The sequence below is a fragment of the Python bivittatus genome, unplaced genomic scaffold (genome assembly GCF_059951505.1).
Source record: "Python bivittatus isolate LINGU-HERP-01145 unplaced genomic scaffold, Pbiv_v1 ctg000570_np1212, whole genome shotgun sequence".
Taxonomy (NCBI): domain Eukaryota; kingdom Metazoa; phylum Chordata; class Lepidosauria; order Squamata; family Pythonidae; genus Python; species Python bivittatus.
In genome coordinates, this window is record NW_028277097.1 from 22,401,261 (window position 1) to 22,420,115 (window position 18,855).

Below are 18,855 nucleotides of genomic sequence, written 5' to 3' on the forward strand. Positions count from 1 at the left end.
AGCAACATTACGTTTAGGTATGCTTCTTAATCTAGCTCTGTTATTTGTTAAGCCAGAGTCACCTTTGAGATGGTACAATGACCAGAAGTTCTTCACTGTTAGTAGCTAGTATCTGGGACATTCCTAGAAAATATTAGAAAAATATCCTGAAGGGGAGATGGGTCCTATCACACCATCCAAGTTTAAAAAAAAAAAAAAAGCAAGTTAAGGGTCATCAAATTTGCATTTAGTTTCCATAATGGGAACAAGATTGTCTTGGAAACAGGTGTTCTCCTAAATTTGTGTGCGTGTTTTTTTTCTTTATTAATTATAAGGTATGCTCTTTTGATCTTCTCTTCCCTTGTCAGTTTTCTCTATCTTTTATTCCTTCCTTTAAAAAAAAGAAAGAAAAAAAATCTGTATTTTGATTGGCTTGGCTCGGTTTTGTCCAGCCTGGAATGACAATCTTTCTCTCTTTTTAGGGCGTCAACTGAATGGGCCACCCTTAGAGAAATATATATAAATATAGATATATATATATATAAATAAATATATATATATTAAATAAATATATATAGGAACGAGAACTGTGGGATTACACCTTTAACATCTCAGTCAAGTTGAAGACTTCAGACTTACGCTCTTTCTGATTGTTTAGACTGTAACATTTCTTCGAGAAAAGTCACGTCAGCTGGGCTTGAAGGACATGCGGTTGAAAACCAAACCGTACCAACCATCAGACGAATGAAAAAAGAAAAACAAAAAACAAAAAATCACAGCAGGAGCAAGATCGACTTGGATTTCTACAGTGAACTTGATGTCACCATCACAGCTTTTCCCCAAACCGGAAATGCAAACTTGAGGAGTGCCTGTGGCCACCAAGGGTGTGATTGCTGTGGTCACCCATGGCAAGAGTCGCTAAGCATTCTTTATCTGTCATTCCTTAGCTACATAGGGACCAAAGGACATAACTTTTTATCGCAGACTTGTAGTTGTATGTAAATTACTAAGAAGTTCTTTCCTTTTCTCTTAGCTGTTCCTCTAACAGTTTTTGAGAGCAATTATATGAAATAATGTAAAAACTGAAAATCCGCTTCAACGCTTTTAAAAAAAAATGGCAAGAAAATAGTTCTTTGATACTTTGGGAAGGTCTTTGGATATACATTAATTAGAGTCTATGAAACTTTCATATGGTTTTCTTTATAATACGGATGGACTGAGGGGTTCAAAGGGGCAGGTTAACGTTAGGTATTGGTGGAAAACGAAGCCAAATGAAGAAATGGATCCATGGCCTAGAAAGGGAAGGGGGGAGAAGAACGCTGAGACGAAGTAGAAAGACAACTTGTTTATAAAAACGCCCCCCTCCCCCCCCAAAACCCTAATAGTTGTACAGGATTTAAAAAAAAAAAAAAAGTTTAAATACCTATATCATGGGGTGGGGGGAAGATTAGATGACATAAAAAGCAAAAAAAAAAAAAGCAAAAAAATATAATAGGTGTTAGCGTTAATGCTAAGAAAACACACACAGATGTTGTAGAACTTTTTTGTAGCGTTTAGATTGATATCCGTTCCTGCTCTAACCAACGGCTGTCAGAAGCTGCGTCTTATTGACCGGAAGGGAAGAGAAGGTGGCTTAACTCGGCAGCTTTTCTGACTGCGCGCATCCCGCTAGTCATACCGAAAGAAGTGGATAAGCAAACGAAACCAAATTCTCAAGCCAGCCGGAAACTCAGTGGCTGTCTAGTCCTTACGAGCTGGCCAAAGTTAGTCCTAACTCGACGAAACGGAAGGAAGACCAAGGCTGGACATTTTCAGTGAGATGTTGCCAAAAGCCACCCATTAATTTTTGCTTTATTAGCTTCCATATTGCTCTCAATCCTTCAGGATGGGGCGGGGGGTGGGGAGGGGGGGGCGGGGGATTTAGCCTAGAACCTTAATCTTAAAAAAGAAAAATATTTAAAAAAAATCATAAAAGAGTGGAAAAAAAAAAACAGACACAAAAAAAAATTACAAAAAAAATGCAATCTCTTTGAAGAATTTCTGAAACTGTTTACAAGGAATTTTGAAAAACGGGGATGTTTAAAAAAAAAAAAAAAGATGCTGGCTCTGTTTTTCTGTAAATAAATTTGCATATTTTGTAGGACTTTTAATTGTAATGATAGAGAAAAAAAATCAAGGAAAAAACTATTTAAGGAAGCACGATATTTATCTTTGGTAAATGACTTTAGAGCAGTTAAAAAAAGAAGTTGCTTTAAAATCTGAATCAGAAAAATAGAAACAATTATTTAAGAACACATATATTTTAAAGTATATCATATTTATTATAATTTATTTCCACTGTATTAAAACTTGATTTTAAGTGTGTGGTTTCTTTCCCGTCCTCCCCCCCCCACCCCATTTTATCAGATCGAATGACACAGTTCTTTCTGAATACTTATTTTCCTTTGGGTTAGATTTGGGGGAGTTTTTAAAATATTTTTTTCTATTTTTTTTTTTTTCCATCTTGGGCCTGATTTTGAAGTCTTTACACTGGCTAAACACCCCCAAATCTTCTCCGGTTGTTTGGCTAGGAGATGACCGCCAAAGCAAGCCGGTATCTCGGTGTATAAAATGCCATGCAATTCCATAAAAGTGCTCTCTGATTCTCAATTCCCTAAAACTCCTTGTAATCTTATGTAATTATTGAATGACGCTTACCAGCTTAGCCCTAAATAAAGCACAGTTTAAAAAAAAAAAAGATATATTTTACTTTTTAGTGTTTTTTTTCCCCCTCTCGCTCTTTCTTTCTGTCTCTTGACGTAGACCCTTTGAGAATGAAGCCGTTTCCTTTCAACTGGGTCTTTAAGACGCATTGTTTGCAGAAGCGTAAATATGGCCCAGGAAGGAATGGGGGACACCTTGGGGCCTGAGGTGTGCTGAGCCTTCAGGATTTACAAACCAGATCGGGCTGTGCTTTGCCGCAGGGCCAATGCGCTCCAGCAGAGGAATCAAGGCACCTGCTTAGGTGGGAGAATGGATCGGGGCCGAGCAGCGAGCAGAAGAGGGCTGTGGTTGAACACGGCAGCCAGCAATCTCCATGCGCAATGACCAGGAAGACCTTTGGGGGGGGGGGGAATAGCAAAGAAATGCAGAAAATGTAATTCATTGCTGTCCCCTAGTCACAGGTATCCACAAGATGTGGTCAAAAAAGTCAATATGGCAGCCATGACGGTGCGATCAAAACTCCGCCCATTATTTTTGTGCAGGCATAACATCCGTAAAAAATAGTGGAGCTTTAATCGTGGCTGCCATATTGACATTTTTGACCACATCCTGCAGACACTGTTGCTTCTACTGGTTGGATTATTGCAGCCTAGAACTGGGGTCATGATGCAGCCAACGGGTACCACTTCACCCCAAAAGGATACCCCAAGCTCCCACGGGTGCTGTGCCTTACCAAGAACAGCTTGTATGAGAAGATCTCTGGCACGCGAGCAGTTCTGCTGTCAAATGCAATGGCCAATTCTTTAGCAAATGGCCGACTGGGGTGGGGGTGGGAGGCTTCTGAAAGCCATTCTCATGCCCCAGCTGAGTATATGAACAAGGCCTTTTCATTCGCTGAAGCACCTCACATTGGCTTGAATGGACGGCCTTGTTCTCTGAAGGCCTGTTTACTCTTCCACGATGACCCAAGAGGTGAGAAGATCGGAAGGTACAAGCCAACTGGAATCCTACTTCTCCCTACTCAAGACAGCCGCCTGATTTCAGAGTTAATGGTCTCTTTTATCAGGATAGGAAGGTGGCAACCTATGGTATCACGCCCCACACACATGATGACTTTAAAGCAGCAATGGGGACCAGCTGATGGGGACCCTCAACTCATTTCCTCTCACTCCAGAAAGCCAGGAATTCCAAAAAGAAAACCTTGTTTATTCCAATGAACAGCTAGCTGGACCACCAACTTGAGCCTCCACTGAGGTATTTAACTGCCAGGAGGCACTTTTGCCTCCTCCCCATTTTTGCCCCCTCCCCATTCTGCTATGAGGGATTAAGATAATCTCCATTCCCCCATCCTGCTCCACAATTGTGGAAAGGGCTAAACCTTCTTCATCCTGCACGTTTGAGGTCCAATTAAACATTTTACTAAACTGTATTAGAATACTTTGGAGAAACGTGCCTGAGAATATTAAAAACAACCAGCTAGAATAGCAACCACACACAAAAACAAATTAACCCACATGATCTCCCCTGAGAGATGACAACCATGGTTATCATGCCTTGCAGGTATTCTGGGAGTTGTAGTGCAGCAACACGCAGAGGACCACAGAATGCCTAGCCCTACTCCACCCTACCCCAACCACAATGGGCACCATGGTCCCACCAGATGAGGTAGACTTCAATGTGCATAATCCATTTATTTATTTATTTATTTATTTACTTAGTTACTTAGTTATTTACTTATTTATTTACATTTATGACTCTGGACAGTGAACAACAATTAAAATGAGCAAGAACAAAACAGGCAAGGATATCACACATATTCTTGTCCACAACCCCCTGAAAAATGGGCTCACTCAACCTTCTGACCCCATGTCAACTTGTAACACCTTACAGAAAGCCATTAGGGTATATTGGTATGTGGGAATGACCTTGGGAGAAGGGGGGAAGAAATGCTGCCTAGGGAACAATCGGATAAGAGGGGGAGGGTAACCCACAGCTGTATAATGGGCAGAGAAAGAACCTCCCTAATTTATCAGGCTGTAGAAGAGATGGTGGGAGATTTGTACTATCAGACTTGTTAATGTAGCCTTACAATAAAATAGAATTAGCTCATCTGGTAGTGTTTCCTGTCTGGTCTACCTGGGAAGGCTGACATCAATCTTGCAAGTCCGAAAGTGAGGAGACATGTAGAAGCAACAGTTTTCCCTCCACCGGGGGAAAAGAAAAAGAAAACAAACCAGGATAACCTTCCACACAACTATAATGCCAGTTTTAGCCACACTGGTCAAACTGCACCTGGAGCTGGAATGCTAAGAAAGAATGCAAAGAGTGACAAAGATGGTGTGGGGCTTGGAGGCTAAGGCTGTCCTACAAAAAGCAATTGAAGGAACTTGGTATGTTCAGCCTAAAGAAGAGAAGGAAGAGGGGTGACGTGAGAACAGTCTCCCAATACTTGAAGGGATGTCACAGGGCAGAGGGTTCTCCACTGTGCCCAAAGGTAGGACAAGAACCAATGGGCGGACGATTAGCAGGGGGATCCAAACTTAAAATAAGGAGGAATTTCCTGACCACGAGAGCTAGAAGCAGCAGAACAGCCTCTGGCTTGGAGTTTAGGAGCTCCATCAGTGGAGATTTTCAAGCAAAGGTTGGACAGCCATTAGACTGGCATTGTAGGAGTGTTCCCACCCTAGGCAGAGGGTTGGACCAGAGGACCTGCAAGGTCGCTTCCAACCCTAGGGTCCTTTAACTTCCAAAAGTGATGGACTTCAACTTCCATTATCCCTGAGCCTGCATGAAGGTCAACACTTCTAGAGGTTGCAAAGTGTTCCTGTATCTGAACAAGCTTCCATTTCCAACAGGAGAGGAATTTTCTTCAAGCCTCCGGGATAGAAATTTCACTACTTAGCCAGAGATGGATGGTAGCTGGGTGCTCTCCAAAACAGCCAGGGCTGACAGCAAAACTTCGGGGATTAATTGCTGGCGCTGGGCACGGAGGCTGAACGGATGCTGTTAAGCTGGCTTTTTGCTTTGCCTAATTGCCTTCAACAAACTCAGTTCAGCTCAGGAGCAAGCTAACCTCCCTTCGTACAGCAGACGCTCGGGTCACCGGAAGCACGATCTTCCAATTCTGCACAGAATACTTGAACAAGACCGGAAAAAATACCAATCAGGAGAAGGCTGTTTGTGGGGGTGTCAGCCCTACCAGGTAGACCAGACAGGAAACACGACCGGATCAGCGAATTCCACTTTATTGTAAGATTACATTAACAGAACCTTGCAAGTCTGAAAGTACAATTCCCCCCACCCCCCATCTCCTTTACAGCCCGAGAAAGTAGGGAGGGTCCCTTCTCAGCCTCTTGCCCTGCTCACTATCCAGCTGCAGGCGATGCAGTCCCTTATCTGACCATTCCCTAGACAGTGTCTCTGGGCCCAGTCTCCCAAGGTCTCTCCCAAATACCATTACAAGGGGGAGGGGCTGAAATCATCAAGATGGTAGCTTCAACCGTACAAATGAAGCCCTACCCCTTTGTTACGTGCAGCACATGTAAGAGGGGGCCAAGGGTTTAACTGTATAGTCACATTTACCATCTTGACTTTTTTACCCCTCCTGCAGACAACGATGGGCGACAGGGTGGGAGTATGAATATTTATATGTTTTCCTTTTAATGCCTTACTCTGTTGTATCTCACCCAGAGTCTATGGATTGGGGTGGGCCATGAAAATGGTAAAATAGATGCCTAAATAAAATTAAATATCTAAATAGAATTGGGGACGTGAGTACACTCAAACTCTTTTCCCAAGAGTTAAGGAGTAGTTTTAGAACAATGTCCGTTGACCTTGGAACAGTAAATCAGAAATATTTACTCCCCTGACAGCTTTTTAAAAAGATTCCACCACTAGATGGTAGCAAACAGATATGTAAAACCCTCGTTTGCTGCCCCTAGTGGTCATATGGAATACTGCAGCCTGTTAATCCCAAGGTAAACTTACATACATTTTTATTAGCTTTCTCTTGTTCCTTTCTTGCCACTGACCAGGACATCTGAATGCCAGGATAATTAAGTTTCCAGTTAGATGGCCACCTTCTGCATGGCTTATGTGCAAAACATATTTATTACATCAACAAATTAGGATTTTAAAAAAATGCCCATACATTAAAACTATTAAGAAGCAGGCATTACCTGTTCTTCTGAGGGCCTTCCTAAGAAAGTAAGAATCCTACTGGATGAGGGTGGGTGTTCTTACCCTCAGTCTTGGGTCTACTAGCCTTCCAGAGGTTTTGGTAGCACTATGGATGCTGTATAGCAGCCTTCCCTTCCAGATGTGTCAACTTGACATTCCAGAATCCTCAGCAGTGGTCACGATGGCTTGAAAATTCTGGGAGTTGGACCACACATCTGGAGGCCTTCAGATCTTGCCCAAGATTTATCTCAAGTATCAGACAGAAACTTTCATGGCTACAGCTGTTGATAGACCTACAACCTTCTTCATCTGAGATGCCCAGCATTTTGAGAAGGGGTTGCCTTAGGACTCTAGGTGTTGCAGCCCCAACCGATCAGAAGGATCTTGGAGAAGGCCCATGCCTCCTTAAAAGTTATTGCCTCCTCAGGACACAAATCCATTGATTATTTGCATATTATGAGAAGGAGGCTCTTTGATTTGCTTACTATCTGTTTTCCCGGATTTGTAAATGACAATTCAGTTCAGAAAGGAGAAGGGAGGGAGGGAGGGAGGGTCCAATTTGGGACTCTAATTCTATGGCTTGGTCAAATGTACCTTATTTCTACCTCATCATCCTTATGCAATCCTTAGGAAAACCTTTCAAGGCCAGGTAGTTGTTTATAGTACCTCTTCCATCCTTTCATCTCCTCATTTGAATATGCTGTAAACTTGATTTATGTTGACTCTTAATCTCTTTTTCTCCTAAAAGAACACCTGGAGCATCTTTCACCTGCCAAAGCCCTGGAAATTCGGGGGCGGGGGGGGGGGGGGGACAAAAGCAGACTGATGGTTCTCCTTATTCAGTTCTTCTAACGTTTTCCCATTATCACAAGCACATACAAGCTGGGAATGGGACTGATACGATAGTTTGTCATCCATTCCATAGTCACTATAATGAGTTGCTACCTATTCATTGAGACTTTTCCAACCAAGATCTCCTTTGTTGGTTTGCAGGTTCTTGCTTTCAAAATCTCATGCTCTTCCTTGCCTAGACTTCTGCCAACACACACAGTTTGTTCCAGAGCAATCCAGCTGCCACATTCACACCACTTCCTCCCATCCTTCATATTTGTCAAACCTGCTCCCCTTCCTTGCTAAAACAGCTCACTGGAGATAAATAACACCAGAGGGAGCTCCCTTGGAACCATTTTACAGGATGCCTTCCACCAGCATCAATCATCTTTCTCAAACTAGAAGAGTTGCTTGCTGTAATTACATTAATGCCTCCATAATTTCATCCTCATTAGCAGCAGTTGAGTTCTGCCCTCTGCTAGTGCCAAGAATGGATACTTCCTGAAGCCGATATCCACCTCTTTGGATAAGAGTGTGCTATTTTGGATCTCAAATTATATCCAGGGATTCGTCTGGGATTCTTCTGAGAAGTATTAGGGCATGGACTGTTGCTTTTGTAGCTTGAACTTCCCTCAGGTAAAGTCATCTCCACCACTTGATGGTGATGTCCATCCAAAGTTATCAACAAATAGCCTGAAAGATGTGGGAGGCAATGGGTAGATTGCTTTTAGACTCACCGCTAAAAAGCAAAAGGTCCCCCCAGAAGCCATTTTTTTTCAAACAGTATACAAAACACAGCTGACCTTGACTTATATTGAGGAGGAAAGCAAGAACAAACTTGATTAGTAATTGGATGCAAGACCACCAGAAACCTCAGAACTGTAGACTAGACTGGAAAGTTGGAAAAAAAAAAAAGTCTAGAAGACAGCAATGGTAAGCCATTTCCATACTGTTGTCCAGAAAAAGACATGGACATGTCAACCTCAACTCAAGTGAGACTTTACTAGTGGGTAGATAACTAAGTGCCCCCTGGTTTGGGGGGCTGGAATTCTCATCATCTCTTGCTATTGCCTATGCTGATTGAAGCTGTGAGATTGCAAACAAAAACATCTGGAGAGCAGCTGGTCCACTACTGTTGCAGAATACTTTAGATAAGCAGGGGTCTTCTGAAGCCTGCCTTCATCCATTTCCTTTGTGTCTCCTGTGGAAGGCTATTCTGCTCCAGATGCTTTGCCTGATTGCTCATTTAGTTGATGCACACCAATTGAGTGGTCCTTACAGCTAAGAACGCTCTTACACTCTGCTCATCTTCTTCCTTTTTTTCTCCTCCACACACCACCAGTCCTTCTCTCTGCCTTCCTCCTGGAGCAATGCTGGCAGAACTATCACATTTGATTTGCTAGGGAAGAGAAGGAGTTGGGAGAACTTCCCCTGACTTATGTAGAGGCCCTTGAAGACCTTTTTCTCCTTCCTGAAAAGACAACACTAATATTTCACTAAGCCATGAGTCATTTTGAGTCAGCCCACAGTGCCATCAGTGGCTCTCCTCCCCTCCACCAACTCGGCTTCTGACAATTCCTAAATTATGCTCTCAGATACTGGAGCTTGGCTACAAAATATAAGGAAGGCCCATGGATGCCAAGGGAGTCTTTGCAGGAAAAAAAAGAGAATATGGGTGCAACTACAACATTTGGAGCTTGGCCCTGAGTTAAATCATTTTTCCCTTCCAATTTAACAACTACAGGCTTAAACAGATGGGCAAAAACATTGATGTTAGGTGAGATTCAATCTCAGAATATCACTAACCCTCACTCACCCTTATGTGACACATGTAGCTCCCTTTCTAATGGAGGGGCACAACATTGGGTGAAGGCTCTTGTACCATATTGACTCTCCATGACTCTCCATGACCCCAGAGGTCCCATTAAGGAGCTAATGAAGAACCATAGAGGCATCAAAGTTCATCAAGGGTTGCAACAGGCCTAGCCGTGTCTTCCAAGTTCACAAGAGGCTGAAACTTCTCACTGCATTGACCCATTTTCTGGATTCCCCCAAAGGGGCTGAGTTCACAAAATCTAAGAGACTGGGGGAAAGAACAGGATGAGAAAACAGACTTAAACCATCAAGAGATAGCAAATGTCCATTGGCAGTTTATCTCATAAACAGCAACTTAGCCCAGGTGGAGAGTCATCTGGGAAGAAGCATTTCAAAGTATTCAAAGAGATTCCACCGTAATTATTTCACTATAAATGAGGGCAGATTCTCTTACAGTTTCCATAATACTGTATTTACCCAAAACGAGCATTAAAGCTACTTTCCTGTCTTGCTTCCTTGATCTTGCCAGCTACATGAGGCTTGACATAATACCATGCTAAGCCACCAATGAAACCTAGCCAAGATTAACCATATATAAGCTTCTTGTCTGGTGCACATGGATTTGCTGGCTCATTCTCTGATGTGGTTAAACCTGTTGTGAGAAGCCAAGCATGGTTGCACAGTTATGAAGATAAAAACAGAAGTATGGCTTACTTGGTTAATTCAAAAATGTGGGACTGAATAATTAAGCCAGCATAGGGGCTGGGTTTGCAGCACATGCCGAGTTAAAATATGCTTTTCATCATATCCACATGTCCAGTGTGAACCATCTTCAGCCTTAGATTGTCACTGCAAGCAAATATTGATAGACATAGGTAACGCTCTTGAATGAAAAATCCTCAAAGCAATTTGCATAGTCAAAGATGGTACACAACTGAGTTTCAGCAAAGCCATTTCAAGGTTCAACAGGTTGAGTTTCCATTTTGAATTCTTCCAATTGCTGCTGCCTTCTCCTGTCTTTGAAGTGCAGTTGGAAACAAATCAGATCATGTCTAGGCCAGACAGACAAGACGCTTTCCCCATCACATTTCTCCTTCCAGCTACTAGGCAATATTGCACGATTTGTATTAATGGACTTACTGTCTGCTGCCCCATTTTGCTGATACAAAAAGCTGAAAGGTCTCTTCGCACAACCAGTTAAAAACCTGCTAGATGCATGTGCCCCATAGGATAAGCCTGGGTAGCATTGACCTTGGTTTATTCGTCTTTGTAGTAGCTTAGCATGTGTATTAACCAATTTGGCTAGTTTATAACCAATATAATTGGCAAACTCAAGAAGTGGATTAATGAATAACCCACGTTAAACATGTTGAGTCAGTGGAGTAACTGGGATCTTTCTTGATTTCTGCTTTTGGCTGAATGTTGGCCATGGCAGAAGAATGGTTGGGAACTAAAGACCTTCCAGCTAGAACCAGCAATCTTTGTCCCTGTGTCAGGAATGTCCACAGACAGGATGGGGACAGTTTACATTCTCAGAGAAGAATAATTCATCTACCGAGTCATCAAGAACTGGGCAGTGGAGAGGGAAGACTGAAAGAATATTCATAGAACTAACAAAAAATCTACATCTGTTTTGAAAGAATATATTGTGAAGATCTGTTGTTCATCAACATTTGAATTAGGGCTTGTGTTTTTGACAAAAGGTCAAGAAAAGAAGATTTTGGGGCACTATGCTCTATAATAGACCTTTCCAACTCTTTTCCCCCTTTTTCTTAGGATGATTAATGTTGATGTTACAGTGTGTTGTTACTACACTGTTGCATATATATATTTTTCTTCTGTTAATTCGTTTGACAAAATATATTTAAAAGAAAGACAAAGAGAAGTACGTGGAAGGGCGAGGTTCTCTAACTTTACAATAGCACAACCCTTTAAAATACAAACATACATCTATACCTATCATGCTATTTTCTTTTGCAGTACACTCTGTCACGTGAAGCATGGAAAAAATTAAAAAAGAGAAGAAATTTAAGATATGAGATAAGGAAAGAAACTGAAACGTGGCTAAAACTAGTTTGCACCCACCCCATTCACTCTATCTCTCGGTACCTTTCTAGTGTTGCAAACAGATTGCCTCTGCTTTCTTTGTGTTCTTATGGTTCTCACCCATTTTGGAGGACCTCAACAACTCCATCTGAATTTCTCAGTCTTCTCCTCAACCCTCAGCCCCTTCACTCTGCCTTCATATATAGGTTTTCCAGTTCATTCCTCCTTCATTCTCTCTATACGACCAAAGCCCCTCAATGTATTTCTTTTATACTGGTCACTTACTTTTGTATTCAGTCCACTGTCATTAATTACCCGTTCATTCTTGATCCAATCTCCTCTTCTTTCACCCCACACATTTGCTAAGTAACCCATTCCCATGCATTCAATTTACTTGTAAGTTTCTCCTGGCATTTCAACTCCCACTTCCACATAATAAAGTGGCAGATGCACGCTCTTAAACACAGACATTTTCACTCCCTTTGACAAACATTCATTCTTTACAAAATATACTACCTACCACCTTTCTATGTGTATTTGCATGTCTTAAAATTTCTCTGTCTATTTTCTCATCTCCAGTAAACATTCTATCAGACAACACAAATTCATTTGCTTGCCCTAGTTTTTTTGCCATTTAAGCAACTTGCCACTCCATTTTCTGTGTTGAACACAACTGCTTTTGAAGGTAATAAACTAATTTTCAAGAGCCAGTCTGGCGTAGTAGTTAAAGGCATCGGGCTAGAAACCCAGGGGAGATGGAGAATTCTACTCCTGCCTTAGACACAAAGCCAACTGGGTGACTTTGGGCCAGTCCCTCCCTCTCAGCCCTTGGAAGAAGATGGCAAGGGCAAACCACTTCTGAAAATGTTGCCCAGAAGACTATGCGGAGTCCATGTGGTTACCATGGTTACCAGGAGTCAAGAGTGACTCCAAGGTACAAAATAATAATAATGTTCAGACCCATAGCTCTTGTTGCATCATATAATCCAAGATTTTCTGCAGATCAGGAGGTCTTCAGCCTACAACTCAAGATTTCATGCATACAATAGTACTGCCCATTCAAGTCCCAGCCCACACACTCCTGAAGTCATCACAATCATTCCTTCCACATTTATCCATAAATAGAGTAAACAGCCAAGAGGAATCACATAAGTTTGTCTTTCTCCTTACTCAGTGTGGAACCATTCGCTAACATTCTGATTATTTTCAGGCACATTTTATTTCCATCTTATACTACTCTTAACTCATCAAGCAAGGAACCATCATCTCCATGCTGGTACAAAGCATTCCCTAATTCAAGCCTATTCCCTTTCTCAACAAACATACAAGGAATGTTAATGAGAAGTTCAGACTGAGCAAGAAATAAATATCCCCCTTTAAGATATATCACTTTAAGATAATTTCTGGACTCAGGTTCACTTATAGCAGCGCTACAGGTAGATTGCTCATTTGCAGCTTTTCACTCCCCCATCAAGAAAAATGTCCTCATTGTGAAAGACTAGAGATTTAAAATAACATTAAAATATCAAAACCTCACTTACACCTACAGTGTCTACAGACGCTGCTGAGACAATGGACATATAGATGCAGTAATAAAAGTCAGAACCTGGCAGATACTGTAGGAAGAGCTCCCTGTTGGTCTATGGTAGCCGGAAGTCAAAAGGAATCTGGTAGCATCTTTACCAATGAACAGATTTTATCAAAAGGTAGATGCATCTGATGAAGTGAGCTGCAGACTCACTAGATGCTACCAGACTCCTGATTTCCAAGTGGTGGATCGTTTTGATGGACCTCTCAGGGCTTTCCTCCTCTTCCTAAGCAAACTTTCAGTGGAGTTGCCCTTTGCTCTGAATTGCTCCAGATCCTCTGGAGTGGTCAGAACCCAATCTGTGAACCTGTTTGAGGCATTCTGTCTTGGGACCAAGAAGAACTGAACTGGGAGACAATACTTCTTCCACCTCTCTGCACCTATTTTCCTGAGAACAAACTCCACTGTGTCTACCCACTCTCACAGGAGGGGCCTGCTCTAGATCCCCTTCCTGAGCCAATGTCATCTGAAGGGATCTAAGAGATGTGCCTTTTGGGTGGCTACACCTCCCCTTTGGAACTCTCTCTCCATCCATCCCCTGGAAGATTTGGATGGACTCGACCCTGTTAGTCTTCAGGAAAGCTTTAAAATCTGACTTTTGGAGAGCTAGTTTGGTATAGTGGTTAAGATGCTGGAGTTGAAGCTGGGAGACCATAAATTTTAGTCCTCCCTTAGGCACAGAAACTCCCTCGGTGATTTGGGGCCAGCCATTCTCTCAGTCCAACTCATTTGACAGGGTTGTTGATGTGGGAAAAATAGGAGGAGGAACATTAGGTACACTGCCTTCTGCTAAATAAAGGCAAGATATTAATCTAATAAAGGAAAACTGGCTTTTCCTCAAGTTTTGGGCCAGAACGATAGATGACCCCATCTTCTGGCGGGGTGCAATTGGTGAACCCCAATTTTATTTTGTTTGATGTGTTGGTTTGTGAATTTCACTTTTCTATTAATGTTGTATCACTTTTCTTATTTGCCATACTGAGTTTTTTTTGGGGGGGGGCGCTGATGTATGCCACCCAGAGTCACAATTATGCAAGTTGTGTAGCTATATAACTCTTCTAAATAAATAAATTTTTGATCTGTCCAAAGAGGAGTTCAATGTGCCTTTTCTTAGACTTGTGCAAAGATCTCCAGGTCTTCAAGGAATCCTTCGCATGCAAAAGGTTTCACAGCTCCCATAATCATCCCTAACTTTAACTCTCTGCTCTCCAAAGTACTCATACTTCCATAAACACCCTGCATGGTCCATTGGGGAGTGGGGAGAAGGTGTGGAAAAGTCATGCCACAACCAGACTCAACCAAACCCACCAGTTTGACCTTTCCCAGCTGACCTCCCTAAAAATTAAAACTTGGAGGCATTCTTCCAAGAGCATCTTGGCCAACATAATATATACGATAAAGTTCACCCAGCATGCTAATCCAGGCTAACAAAGGCTTGGTTAATCTGTGGTTCTTTGAGTGGTGAGAAGCCAGACATTGCCTTAGCATGCTGGGTAAACCAGGTTGTCATATTTAACCATCCTATAGTTTATTTGTCTGAGCATCGCATGTCACATGAACAGAGCAATTATATTTTCTCAAGCTAGGCTTAAGACTTCCTCATGTTGTATGAATCTCACTATCCGCATACAATGAGTCACAGACGCTGCCTGCTGAGGATCATAAGGCATGTGTTCAATTTCAAATATCTTCAAGCATTTGGGAACTATAAAAGCCAAATTTCCTAGCCAATGGAGTCCAAAATCAAACATTTCACAAGGCCAGTTAGCCATCAGAATACAAACACAACACATGGCAAAAAATGAAAACAAAGCCAAACAAAAAAGCCATCACTCTGTATTGGCTTTATAGGATGAGCAAGGACTGGGTAGAGTCATGCCTATAACAGCAAGATCTAAAATCTTTCAGAAGTTTGGGGTTTTCAAGATGCAAAGACAGAGCTGGATGATAAAATTATATCTTGGTTCTTTTACAGCAATGAGAAGCTTTCTCCCAACCCTGTAATTCCTACTTTTCCTCCAGAAAAATTTAACAGAATAACTTTTTAAGGGGGGGGGGGAGATTTATTGTACCATTAGGTGGGTAGCAATAAATTTTGCCTTGAGAAAAATCTTCCAGGAAGGGAGGGGGAGAGAGCTCTGGATTTTGGAATATAATGGATGTGAGATTTGAAAGAACGAAGAGCTAAAAGATCTCGACAGCACTTTTCAGGGTCCTTAACCTTGGCGAATAAATGAATAAATCCTCATTTGAAAAAAAAAAAAGTGGCACTCTTTCTTTCAAGTTCTTTTCAGCATGTTAATGATCAGTGGGAGAAGAGGACAATGGCAGGGCAGGCAGGATTTGCCCTCACTTGTCCCCACCACCAAGAAAAGCGGAATGTGACACAGGAAGCAGGGAGCATCTGGGTGATTTTGATGGTGGGGAGCACTGGAAAACAAAGCAACATTTCTGCAGGCCTGTCTCCCACAGGGGTGCATGGTTTGGGAACATCAGGCGAAAGACCGAAGGGTCATAAGAGCACCATGAGGCCAAAGCCCCGTTTGCCGCTCGAGATGGAGCACCGATGATGTCATCGCCCAAACAATGCAAGTTATGATGCAATTTCAGTGGGGAAGGTGGTTGGAGAGGATTATAATTTTTTGTCTCCTTCAGAGTCCTAGCAGTTATGTCACACCACGAAACGTATTGGCAGAAAGTGGGGAACAGGGGAGAAAAGTTCTTATTTTAACCCTCTCGCGATCTTGGTCTTCATAATTAACTTAATTGTTTTAATTGATTTTATAGTATGTGTAAATTGTTGGCTTTATTGTACACTGGCCAGAGTCTCCTTGTGTGAGATGGGCGACCGTATGGACATGATAGATAGATAGATAGATAGATAGATAGATAGATAGATAGATAGATAGATAGATAGATAGATAGATAGATAGATAGATAGATATAGATATTAAGAAAATAAATGTCAGAGGGGAGAGTGAGCAAAGTCGTGGAAGAAGCTGAGAATCCTATTAATGAGTTTGAATCACCTGGGCTAAAGAAGATTTCTCTGCTCACAGACCACCTATCCAAAAATATGAAAGACAGAAGATAAAAGAGCAGGCCAGGTTTTTATTTGTTTAAAGTATTATTGTTTAATAATAAAATGGCAATCGTTGATTAATAATAATTACATTAATGACCGTCTTCATTAAAATAACATATAATTAAATCATGATTTAATATTATAATTTCATAAAAAGAATCTTTCATTGATATTGTTTTTGCTATTTAACCTTGTTATTTAACAGTTCTTGCTTTGTCTGAGAGTTTTCTGGAGGTACCCGAAGAACTGGTGTTGGAAACCGAGTACATATGCAAAGAGGCCTTGAAATATCCTTCAGGAATATTTCTTCTTTGTGCCCTACTTTCAATTTTCAACTCCTAATGCTGTTTGACACATACAGACTGGGATACCTCCAGCAAGACATTTTTTCTTTGTTCCGGAGCTGTTTTATATTTTAAAAACCTTCACCTGAACCAGAAATAATCTCCCTTTTTCCCCACAAAGCAGAAAGAAACGGCTAGATTTCTGTATGACAACAAACAGGGGAATGACAACAGAGCAGCATTATCACCCTGATTCAGACTCACAGTTTGATTACAGGGGCAGGCTTGGAAATTTGTATATATTTTGTAGTCCCTTTCTCCAAAAAAAAAAATTCCACACACGTTTGCTTGCAACTTTGCCTAATGCCCACTGTTTTTGCAAATTATTTTCTACTGTAATGCATTTTCATGAATATGTATGTTTTCATTCAAACTGGCCTCTAATATAGGGGTTTGTATGTATGTCTGTATTATTGGCAAAACGCATCTCAGCAGTCAGGGAACGGCATCTTTCAAAAGGATAATGGCTTTTCTGTTTGCGCCTTATTTTAAAAATGCAAAATCGGGGGACTTCGCTTTCAAATGTGAATAATGCGGCCACTGCTCAGAAAAGCGTTCCCTTGATTTCCTATTCTGGTCAGTATCGCCCTAAACCCAACCTAGCCAAATTCCGGGTTGACGCAGGCGGTTGCTGCTTCTCAGCGTGGATCACGGAAACTTCTTTAGCAGAAGCCTGTCTCTTCAACGAGATCTCGTGACTCTGAGTCCGACAAATTAGGCAGGGCATTCGTTCCTTCTCCTGTACCAAACTTGTATCTCTCCAAGCCCCTTCAGAAGCATCCACGTCATGCACCAAAACAGTTGCGTTACCCACACGGAGGTTTAATTGTTCAGTAATCAAATACATGTCTTGCAAATGGGCCCAGTTACAGATGCTGGGCTGAGCTGGGGGCATGGCACATGCCAGATGTTTTCACTCCTTTCAAAAGAGGGGGGCATTTTTCTTCCAATCATTCTGATTGGAATTCAGGGAGAGTTATCTGACCTGATCTCCTCTTGCCATCATCTTTTCTCCGCTAACAGTGATCTCCTGACCGTGCAGGGTTATGCGGTCAACAGTTCATTCAAGCCAAAAACAGAAAAGAGAAGACGCCTTTAAAAGCAAAATAGTGCCAACTCTTGGCACCCAGCAGCAGAAAAGAATGGGAAGGGAAGGATGAAGATCCACCCAGCTGAAATGTTCAGAGAGAGCACTCTGCATCACCTTGCCACTTGACAGGTGAGCAGAGTGCTGTCCCTGCAAACTGGCTCCAGGTTTATGCTGATGCCTGCTCTTTGTTCCGGGGAAGAAGGAGGAGGGGAAGGGGAAAGAGGAGGAGGAGGAGGAGGAGGAGGAGGAGGAGGAGCATGGATAGAAAAGTATCAGAAAACCCCAGTGCTGTAGGTTGAAACAGGAAGTCAGGGTAAAAGACACCCTGTAAAAAGCCTCAGACAAACCCCTTTCATGTTGCTACCAAGAAAATGGCAGGGATGAGTCCACGTACAAGCAAAATTTGGGCTCCACTGGAGGACATTTGCCTGACCTCAAGAGCTGGAGAAGCCCAGGGGCTGGGCTTGCATGACACTGTGGAGCACAAATGAGATAAGCCCATTTTAGTCTAGCCGGTTGCATGAACCAGTCCTGGTAGATAGTTTGTGGATTTGCACGAAGTACAAATCCAGATAATTGGGCTAGTGGATGAACCATGTTTGATTTCTCCATAGTTCAGCTTATCTGCTGAAGAAACCAAAATAAAGGAGCAGTTAGAACGGTGGAATAAGACTGAAGACAGCCAGGTTCAAGGCCACCCTCAACCATGGACATTCCCTGGGAGAACAGTCATTGTCACTCCGCCTGACCTGCTCCACAAGGTTGTTGTTGCAGGGGGGATGTTTTATGTATTTGATTTGCATCCTGCTGTTCTCTTCTGGCAAAGCTTCAAGCCAACTAACAGTATTTAAAAATAAGCCAAACATGCAAAACATTTTAGAACACCAGATTAAGTAGAAAATAGCGTTTTCTCATTGAGGGACCCTCTATTGCCCTTTGACCTCACCCCCATTTTAAAATGTATTGGCAGGCATGGAGGGAGGTGATTTGGATAGGGGTTTAAAGCTAATTTGGAGGGATATTGATACATGGCCTCACCCCCCCCCCCCAGTTGCTCAGGTGCTCCTAAACCTGCAACTTGCATTATTCTGTGTGAACAACCTGAAGTTGCAATCGGATCTTGGCGAAGGAATTCCTTTTGATTCCATCTTATTCCTGCTTTGATAGGGATTTATGTTTATTTCTGTTAACTTTT